The following is an 11,511-nucleotide window of genomic DNA, read 5'->3' as shown; positions in this document are numbered from 1 at the left end:
TCTTAGCATTACGTATTGATAAATGGCGTTGAGGTGATTAGCGTGATCTTACATTGCAAAGATTTATTCTAGTATCGCACCATCACTAAAATCTGACGCCTAGTCCCAAGAAAGCAGGCTACAACTGTCAGTTACTCAATACGTCACTGCCTCAACACCACTCCGCACAACCTCCTTTTGCTTTGAATCATGTAGCTAGTCAGGATTAAAACCTTCTCACACGGGGCCTGTTTCTAATATGTAATCACTGTTGTAAGCAAACAGATGCCCATGTCCACATTCCGGTGTGAGAGCTGCAGTTGACAAGTAGGCCCCAGCAGTCAACACAGCTCTACCTTTAGATAAGAACTACGGATACAGTAACTCCTGATGAATTAATTCAGTCAGCAGAAAGTGGAAGTCACCGGGAATGTCAGCAAACCGTGGAAGAATCATTTGCTCTAGGATTACAGAGCAAGAGTAAATTATGTCCCTGAAAATTACCATTTATTTTTGCTTCTTGTTTCTTTTATTTCCTTCCTGCCAGAATGGACAGTGTCAGGAAGGAATCTATGCCCAAATGAAACTTGAGTGATTAATTTCAAATATTTTTTCTATTTTTATATTAAAAATATGAAATCTGGAAGTGTGTTATTTGTCAAAAGCCACCTACCTAATTAGAGGAATGCTATTTTATCATTCATGGAAATTATCACCTTATGAAGGTGATTTTTATAATGCCTTTTTGTTGTGTTTATATTTTTCACTATTTGTGCAGTGTTCATTAATTAAAATTATTCATTCAATTTTATAAGTCTATGTCATCTGTTTCTTTCTAAAAGTCATGCTACTTAAGGAGTGAAATGCACATGAAGAAAATGTCAATACTGACACATCTCAGCACGTTGCTGTAGTTACTGCCCTTGGAACTTTTGAAAATTAGAAATCATACTCATGTATCATGAGTAATGTATCTGCTCTATGTCCTCCTCTCTATTAGTTTCTAGTAAATTGCTACACACACATTAATTGTTCAATACTATTTTTATCCATAAAGGCTATCATTAATTTAAGCACTACTACTATTCAATGCTAGTTATTTTGGCTTTTATCCTCATGTCACTTACTCAGAACGCAATGCCCTGAAATCTAGTGAAGCTATCCTTGATCTCATTGCTGCCAAAAATGTGGACTCTTATGTCCTAAGTTATTTGGTATTTTAATTAATTTGAAAAATGATGTATGCTAGAGGTAAATATGTGGGATTGAGTGAATATATGTAAGTCTAATTGCTAAATCATACAAAAGGTAAAGTAATATTAACATGTAACCAAGAATCTTGTCTGGTTTGACACCATTTGTTTTATAACATTGTTATATTAACTTTATTAATCTTCAGGACTATAAATATTAAAAACAATGATTAAAATATGAATACCTAATCCAGAATTCCTAGAAGAATGGTAAATGTAATGTATGTTGCATGTCAAAAATTTAAATAGCAATAGCTTGATATATATTGTGCAGCTGTTCCTGTAAAAAAAACTTTTCAAAACTCTATATATTATTCTTAAAGCACAACATGTTATCATTATAAACTAAATCACTTCATTAAATTATATTACTACTAGATGTGACAAATTCTGATATATTCTTTATCTTCTATCTGATTCTACACTTATCTATATTATTTTATGATGGGGAACCCCTGCCAGCCAATAACCTTTAAGAGGTTGGACCAGGCTAGGGTATGATTTTATGGGTACTCAGAGCAAACCACTGGCCCACCCAGGGCTTGCTCTTTCTGGTTCCTGCATTCCACAGCTGAGACTGGACTTCTTACTTCTGTTCTATGAGTTTGGCCATTATAATAAAGAAAATATAAGTAGAATCTTTTGGTGTTAGCTTAGGATTCTTTGACCCACATCCTCACCCCCAATAGCTAAAGTATTTGCTATTTCTGTTTATAATATTTGTACACCTATGCAAAGTTATTTTATCAGATTGTATGCATGCATGATTCTACCTCTGTTTAAGACATTTTGTATACTGATACAATTTTAGGATATATTTATCAGATTGCGTTATACATTTCTACCTCTGATCAAGACACTTGTATATTATTTACATTTTGAGGTCATTGTCCTCATTTGCTACATAGATGTTTAAAGATTGTTTAATATTCTAATATGAAATCTTAGTCTTTAACTTACACAGTTATTAAGTATTATAGGTCAATAGTTATCCATGTTTGTCATACTTATAGTTAGACTAATCAAGTTCTTTAGATATATTGAAATTGTATTCTGCATAGATATGTAATCTTTAACCACTTCAAAGAACTGTAGAACATGGCATTTTAATAGCTTATGGTTCTGTTGATGTGAGACACGATTGCTTCTGACAGCACCAATCTATTCCCGAGAGAATGTTGAGCACCAAAGACATTCCACTTGGAGTTTGTTTTCTTCTTGGAACAATTGGCCTTTGGGCAAGGAACTGCCCATGCCTCAACCACTGACAAAGTACATTATGTCCAGACTGAATAAGCAGAACACAAGGGAAAAGACTGCCAAACCTTGCCAAGCTAGGATAAGACAGTTCTAAAAATTTTCCTGCCTCTAAAAGTGGTCTGTCAGTTATGCTAGGACTTAGTCAAAATTGGTTGCTTCAACATTGCAAATGAGACTTTGGGTGATTGCTCAGGTACTCAGTTGTCTCCCTAGAATGTTACACATTGAGGAGAGAATTTCAGTGTCTGGAAAACATGTGCTGCAAGAGTGTAATTTTATTTTCTGAATAATTAATATTTGCAGATTATGTGGATGAAAGAGTATCTCCGAAAGTAAAAAGAGCAAAAGGGAAGTTATTTTTCAGAAGCAGAACCTGTAGTATACAGGCCGAACAAGGCTTGATAGAGAGGCTTAGAAATAAGAACTATTTTTGAAAAATCCTAGATGGCTGTTTTTCAGCATGATGAAAAATAGTTTGATATTTAAAATGAATTCTTTATTTATCCCTTAAGACTCCGAGCTGACTCCTAGTACATTAACATTCTGCACACTGAAAATGTGCTAATACAGAGTCATGTAAATGTGCAGGTCAAGGGGTTCACTTGGTTTCTCTGGGCATTAGCACAAAGATACTTGCTCCTTTCAATATAGTCTCTAATTCATTTAAGTATTACATTTTCAGCTCTCAATTAGGTTTTTAAATCTTAGTAATCTGATGAATTTTCTTGCCATCATGTCTCACTTTTAATAATTTAGTCCCTAACTGTATTCCTTGATTTTTATGTGATGTTATCATGACCTACTCAGAGTTCCTTAATATGCTTTCTATATTTATGCATGTAGAAACTCTCATACATTTACCATCTATAGATACTGAATGAATAATGAGGATCCCTAAAACTTTACTGGCAAAATAAGTATTTGTGGATTTTAATCAAAATTATGCATTTATTTTAATGTATTTTTGAATAAAATAGCCTTAAAGTTTTTTTTTTTCATTCTGCTCTGAATAAAGATTTTCAACATTTTATGTTCTTGGTAATCATCTGTTTTTAAAGAAAATTTTATATATAAGCATATATCATCAATTGTCAATTCTTCCAATGAAAAAGAAGTTGAAGAAAAACATTCCTTATGTAAAATCTTTTTACCTTCTTGTATTTTCTAAAAACCTTTTATTCCTAATAATATTAAGTAATAATATTAAGAGGACTTACGGCAGATTTTTTTTATAAACACTGGAAGAAGGTATTTTTATTCTTAAAAATGCTATAATGTCCCAGGCGGCAGCTGTAGGCAGGCAGCAGACTCTGCAAGCAGCCAGTCCCAGGGCAGAGACAGCTGCAGGTCCCAGAGCTGTGGCCCAAGCAGTGATGGCGGGCCATATGGCCAGGAGAGCCAAGGGGCGGCGGGTTCCCAACAGCAGGCGGGCATGTGTAAACAGGTGGCAGGTAAAAGATACATAGACACATAAAATAGACATAAAGCTAAACATTTATTGAGAGAGAGAGAGAGAGACAGAGAGAGAGAACACGTGTGCACACACCAGAGGGGACAGGAAGAAGGGAAGGAACCAAGATGGTGAGGAGAGGTCAGAGGTAGAAGGAGTGGGTGTGGCTTGCAAAGGGGCAGGGACCAAAAGAATAACAGGTATACTACAAATAAATTGAATATTGAGCACTTGATAATGTTTAGGAAAGTCATGAATAAATCCATCCCAAGGGTTATACTGAATAAAATCTTTTTGCTTCACCTCCTTGGACCACTAAAAGAAAAAACTAGGGATAAGAAGGAAATCTTATACAATGATAACTTCTTTATATTGTCAGAAAATATTGATTATTTTTTATACATAAGATTAATGAACAAGAAAAAGAATTTCTTATTCACCTGGAAATAACAACTATTTTGTGGTAAAATAATATACTGAAAACATACATTTTATATTTACATTGAATCCTATTCCTTATCCTCCCACTCCATTATTTATTATTTATTTTTTAGAGACAAGATATTACTGGGTAACTGCAACCGGCCTGGAAATCACTACTTAGGCCAAGCTGGTTTCAAGCTCACAGAGATCCTCCTACTTCTTTCTCTCAGGATCTGGAATTAAAGGTGAGCATCATCAGGCCCAACTGATTTCTACACTTTTTTGGCATAAACATTTATTAAAGGAGAGAAAGAGAGAGAGAGAGAGAGAGAGAGAGAGAGAGAGAGAGAGAGAGAGAGAGAGAGAGAGAAGAAAAGGGGAGACAGGGGTAGACACGTATGCACACGTGAGAGAAACAGTAAGAAGAGCTGATTTCTACTCTTTAAGGCAAATGTCTTTCTCTTAGACACATCTACTCAAAATAACCAAGCAAAACAAGATTCCCACTGGAAAGAGAATCTACACTGCTTCCTCCTATAGCTACGAAATCTTGTTCTTAACATAAAAAGTACAATGACTTTCAAGGTACAAAGGAGAAAGACTAAAGACTCAGAACTTCTCCCTATTTGATGACTGTCTCCCAGAAATACATGTCAGGGAACTCCAACCTTGAAGCTTCAGTCCATAGAAACAATAAATCTCCAGGAAAACCCCACCCTCCTTGAATGATAGGGCATGAAAGACTTAAACTTTACAGATTAGTAATATAGATAATTGTTGAGATACAGTCGTGACAGGTTCATACGTTCCAAGGTAGGGGCATGTGAATTAGCCTATGTTAGGCAGAAAAAAGCAGAGACACAAAAGGAATAGACAGAAACACAGGATTGATGTCAACCCAGTGAATAAGTGAATACTGAATCTGCCCATGTTTGCCACCCCAGGCGCCCCCCCCCCCCCCCCTCCCCTCCCCAACCCCCCCCCCCCCCCGCCTGCGCTCTGTGCGCTAGAACCCAGTTTGCAAGCTTTGGGCAAGGGGCTGGAGGTTGAGGAAACACAGGCACGCAGAGACAGACCGATGCACAGACCTTCAAACACTGGTACCAAAAGCCCTTCTTTAATAGCACCTTGGAGGCTTAAATACCCTGCAGTCAATGGTCAACAGGTGAAAATCCCATCCTCTGATCCTCTAGGCAAAGCACAGCTTTTAGTAACTTCAATTAGAAGGCACCAGACAGGAAAAAGCAGCTGAAGGCCAGGACTTAATTGGTCCCAACACATGTTTATTTCTCATATGTTTTATATACCAAATTCCAAAGAGGAGGAAGAAGACAAAAGACTTCCTTGCCAGGATGGAAGGAACAAACAAAGTAATCACTTTCTCAATACCCTAAGCATCAAGTAACCATAGCCTAGGTCAAAACAACCTGTTAACTTATGTCAAACTTCCTGTCAGTAACTTTGAAGGAGCAAGAGAAGGCTTGAGCTTTCTGATTTTTGTCAAGTTGGAATAAATCCATATCCATGGGCTCCCACAGATAATCCTTCACTTTTAATCATTTTGCCTTGATCTTTTTACTTTACGACAACATGTTTGCAGAAGTAGGGGTTCACATTTTGATTTTTGGTCCTTTCTTGGGCTATAATTTTGTGAGATTGGGAACATAGCAAGATATGCCTCCCAGTTACCCAGGTGGTCATGCAATATTTTCCAAAGAGCCATTCAATAAATGCATAAGATATTTAATACTTTATTGTACAAACAAAATCTTATTGTGGGGACTTTTGCTTAGGTATGCGTTATAGATGTTTAAGTAGGCTAGACTAAGTTATAATGTTTGATAGGTTAGGTGTCAATAGATTTCTGACTTAATATGTTCTTAAATTACATTTGGGTTATTAAAACATTATTTCGTCATTAGTTGAAGAGGGTGAGTATAGCCGGGCGGTGGTGGCACACACCTTTAATCCCAGCACTCGGGAGGCAGAGGCAGGCGGATCTCTGAGTTCGAGGCCAGCCTGGTCTACAAGAGCTAGTTCCAGGACAGGCTCTAGAAACTACAGGGAAACCCTGTCTCGAAAAACCAAAAAAAAAAAAAAAGAGGGTGTGTATATGAGAGGACTCCTTCCTCACCAGTTGTGGCGATTTCAGCAGAGCTGAAAGGGGGCTGATTTTCTACATACCTTTGAACAAATAGAAGCACACTGCATGTTGCAATTAGTTCCTAATGTGTGTTTGCCGAGCATGTATCCCCACTTTCCCTTATGTTACAGAACTCTGCAAAAAGTAATTGATTGGCCAGATAATGTGCATTAATTACAGATCTCTACAAATTATCATATCTAAAATCAAATTGATCAAAGGGGTTAAATGAAGGTCAAGGTCACCCGTATCTTTGTGTCGGTGCTTAATGAACATTATTTTATCAATTGTCATGACAAAATTTTGCGGCAACTGTTCCTGTTACCCATACATATATTATAGATGAGAAAACTCATCAACATCACTGTCAACGAAGGGCATAGGTACCTGTTACTTAAATACCGATGTTATGCCAACTATCTAGGCATAGAATTGTGTCATTTAGCCTCCCCCCTTTTTGTTGGCTTAATGCCAACCAATGTCCACAAGTAAATATTTTTAAGCAGACAATCCAGAGTCATTTGGTTGCAGGTTTGATTAATTTAGCTACTGGAAAGTTTCAGAAGCTCTACTCTTAAAGGTTCTTAAAGGCTAATGAGCACCAACAACTGCATCTTCATATGGAAAAGCATTTAAAGGTTGGAGAGAAAATCCAAGAGGCTGAGAGCTTCCTTAAGGTAGAAAACAAGCTATGGTTTGTGCTTTATTAGCTAAGAGAATAATTTATCAGGGTGCTTGCTGCAAGGGAAACTGTGGAAATAAGACCCTTTGAATCTCTGTAATGGGTGGCAGTCTACATCCTAATGGAGACTGGAGTCAAGTGTGTCTGCTAAGTTACCAGACACAGTGTTATTAAAGAAAATACTCAAGACATGGAAAGTGATAAAGTGATAAAAATCATGCAATTTATTAAAAATCATGCATGTTATTGAAATGACAGCTAACACTTTCAGAGTGTATTACAAAGAAAAGATAAAGTTTCTTGGGTGATTCACATAGGACGTTGGAGCATGGTTGTTGTCTGGCATTTCAGGGCTGAGTTTTGTGGAGCTCTTCTTTCAGGACTTGCACTCGCCCTCACCCTTTCTCCCAGAATGGCTTATGTTTAGATTTGTACCTTCAGTCCTTTCCCCAGTGTTCCTCATAGATTGCTGGGGATTAGCTTTGTCTCACAGTCTGTGCCCTTACCAAATTTGCAGTTCAGAGCAGTTCCAGGAAAGAAAATTGTGTGGTAAGTCAATTATAAGAAAAGATGAGTGTGTTTGGAGGTTATCACACTATTTATATGACTTGTTCTTCCACATGACCCAGGTTTAGACCTAAGTCTCACTTCTTCTGATAGCTCTCTCCTAAACACTCTTTGTGTAAGACCCATCTCTCATCCTTTGAAAAAGATCCTATTTTACTCTTTTAATAAAGAAATTCGACATGTTTTCTCCAGATATATTGGATTTCAGTGTTTTATGTTTTACCCTGGATGTGCCACATTCCCCAAGTCTACTACACAGTAAGCATTCTGCTCACAATATAACGTAAAAGTTAGATAATCAAATAAAAATATTCAAGCAAAATAGACGCCTATTTAAGCAAGTGTGTTCAATATTGTTTTACTTGTTCCAAAATATATTATATACCACTTCTTTGTTGGCTGTCTAGATTCTGCATTCATGACATGTTTTAGGAGAGGAAAGGTAATTACTCTGAAAATATTATTGTTGATTGAAGAATTATTTATAATGTGGCTCTAAAATAAAGTACAAATAATAAGACATACATGACTTCTGCCCTTGTTCTGATGAAACACAAAGACCCACACCAGATGCTGCCATTTTGATATTAGACTTCTCAGCCTCCATAACAGTTTTCAGGATATAGAAATATGGCACAGAAAAATCCATCTGAAGGTGCGTGGTTGATCGGCAGTTATGATTCACCAGACAAGCTTTAATATATATAAGTCAGTTTTAATAAAGGAAAGGAAAGGGAACTTACAAATCCAAGGTTCCAGCGAGGAGGGCAGGAAAACAAAGAGCAGGCAGGCCGCAGGCCCGCAAGATTTTATAAGTCAATATTAGCCTAAGGGGGACACGCCTAAGAGGGACACGCCTAAGAGGGACACGCCTTTAGACCAAGGGGGACACGCCTTTAGACCAAGGGGGACATGCCTTACAAAACAAGGTTTTGGGCTAGGCTTCCCCTTCATCCATCCATATATTTATGGGCATACTTTTGGAATAGATGGATGGCAGCTGTTGTATTGAAGCGCCTTAGAAAAATACTGGCTTCAGAAGCAAAGAATAAAAAGAAAGTTACAAAAAAAGGGGAGGCACAAAAGGAGAGATGGTTCAGACACCATTTTAGGGGGGCTCAGCAGGAATCTTCTTGACAGTCCTGTGAGTTAAATCTAAACAGAAAACATGAACATGAAAAATACCCACTGACTGGCCTGTGGATAATACCCTCTGGTGACATGACAAATAACACCTAGTTCAACATAAGATATAAAATGCCACTGTGGTTCTGTTCTCAAGTCTGTAGGTCTCCTTCTATCTGGAAAATCATTGGTCACAGAACCACAAGAGAGAGGGAAGAGAAGACACAAGCAGTGTTCAGAAGGCTGTGAATATGATGAAAATTGTCTTCTACAGTCAGCTTCAGTGAGACAGCTCAACCTCATTTCAGGTTGAAGAGGATATGTAGAATGGGGACAGTGGCTGGGGCATCACCTAATTTCCTTTTGATAGTACACTCCTATCATAAAACTGGAGTACAATAAGTATCACACGGACAACAGAGGGGGGCATTTGCAGGGACCTGTGTCAAAGTTCACACTTAGGATAAGTCAGGGGAATAAAAAGGAAAAGGAAAGAAAAAGGATAAGTCAGGCGTCCAGGCTCAGGGATACCTACCAGATAAGGTCACGCAAAGAGCAGGAAGCACTGCTAGGTAAGAGGAGACCTTCATTTTGCAAAAAGCTCAGAGAACTGTCCAGACATGGATTAAGCCTTAAGCAGCAGAACCCTTCAAAATAAACACTTAACAATCCAAAGAGCCAGGATGGAAAGGCAAGGTCAAACAGAAAGAGTTTGGATCCATGATCTTGAGACTACAGAGAGTTAAACTGTATCTGTACCCAGGAGATGACCACACAGCCCACTTCTCTATCATTCCTTACTTGCTACCTAATATTGTAGTCCAGCTTTCATCTCCCCTATTATTCTTCTATCTAAAAATAAAATAAAAATCATGCTTTCTCACAGAATTCTGGGCCTGGTGGTCATTCATCCATCAAAGAACCATACAGAAAATGCACAAGCAAGTACAAATAGAACAATTGACGCCTGTGGACACCGTGAAATGCTACATTTGAGTCGTGACATAGAAGAATTGGGAGACATGCAAGCAAAAGGCATAGAAAATAGATTCAACAAAATCATATTATTAAAAATCTCCCAAACTATACAGAAGTGATTATTTAAATGTAGGACCCCAATTTTTCTTTTGGTGTTACTGGGGGCTTCACTAACCAATAATTTGTAGTGTGATAACCTATGCCTAGTAAGTACTGAGACTGTCATTTAATAATCCTTTCTTCTAGCATCCACGTAATCTTCCCTTTTGCTTTTAAAATATAATCTTTACTGGGTTACAAACATGGAATGCAATATAAGAAGTAAATCTTAACCAAATGAAGCGTTTAATGCCGGTTTCCCTGTAGCATTTCATATTATATTTGTTAAGTTATATAAGTGTGAAGAAATGTTAATTAATACTTGTTGCATTTCATGCAAAAAATATAATAAAAGTGAAAACACGGATACATGTAGTTTGAAAGAAAGGGAGGGGGAGAATACTAAACATTAGAAGTTTAAATTTTAGCTGGGTAGATTGCTACAAGAAAGGAGGGATATCTTCTTCCCTGCTCCCCTATCCACCCTTCCTCCATCCCAACCATCTTGTTCCCCCAGGGTCTCCCCATCCCCATCCCCTCCTCCTCACTTTTCTCTCCCCATCTCCTCATCTCCCCTTGCCCCCAACCCATCCCCACTCCCCAGTTTCCAATTTTTGCCTGGCAATCTTGTCTCCTTCCAATATCAAGGAGGATAACTATATGTTTTTCTTTGTGTTCACCTTCTTATTTAGCTTCTCTAGGATCACAAATTATAGGCTCACTGACCTTTATTTATGTCTAGAATCCACTTATGAGTGAGTACATACCAAATTCATCTTTTTGGGCCTGGGTTACCTCACTCAGAATAGTGTTTTCTATTTCCATCCATTTACATGCAAAGTTCAAGATGTCATTGTTTTTTACTGCTGAGTACTCTAATGTGTATATATTCCACACTTTCTTTATCCATTCTTCCATTGAAGGGCATCTAGGTTATTTCCAGGTTCTGGCTATTACAAATAATGCTGCTATGAACATAGTTAACAAATGCTTTTGTAGTATAATAGGGCATCTCTTGGGTATATTCCCAAGAGTGGTATTGCTGGGAGCCATTTTAAAGTTGGCAAGAGATTTGAATCTAGAGGGGTTCCCAGGTATTCATGGAGATGTCCCCAGCTAGTTCCTTGGGCAGCTGAGGAGAGGGAGCCTGAAATGGCCCTTTCCTATAGCCATACTGATGAATATCTTGCATATCACCATAGAAGCCTCATCTGGCGATGGATGGAGATAGAGACAGAGACCCACATTGGAGTGCAGGACTGAGCTCCTAAGGCCCAAATGAGGAGCTAAAGGAGGGAAACATGAGCAAGGAAGTCAGGACTTTGAGGGGTGCGCCCACCCACTGAGACAGTGGGGCTGATCTAATGGGAGCTCACCAAGGCCAGCAGAACTGGGACTGAAATAGCATAGGATCAAACCAGACTCTCTGAAAGTGGCGGACAATGAGGGCTGACTGAGAAGCCAAGGACAATGGCACTGGGTTTTGATCCTACTGCATGTACTGGCTTTGAGAGAAGGAGCCTAGTCTGTTTAGATGTGCACCTTCCTGAAC

The sequence above is a fragment of the Arvicola amphibius genome, chromosome 13 (genome assembly GCF_903992535.2).
Source record: "Arvicola amphibius chromosome 13, mArvAmp1.2, whole genome shotgun sequence".
Taxonomy (NCBI): domain Eukaryota; kingdom Metazoa; phylum Chordata; class Mammalia; order Rodentia; family Cricetidae; genus Arvicola; species Arvicola amphibius.
Note: the sequence above shows the minus strand (reverse complement) of the source record.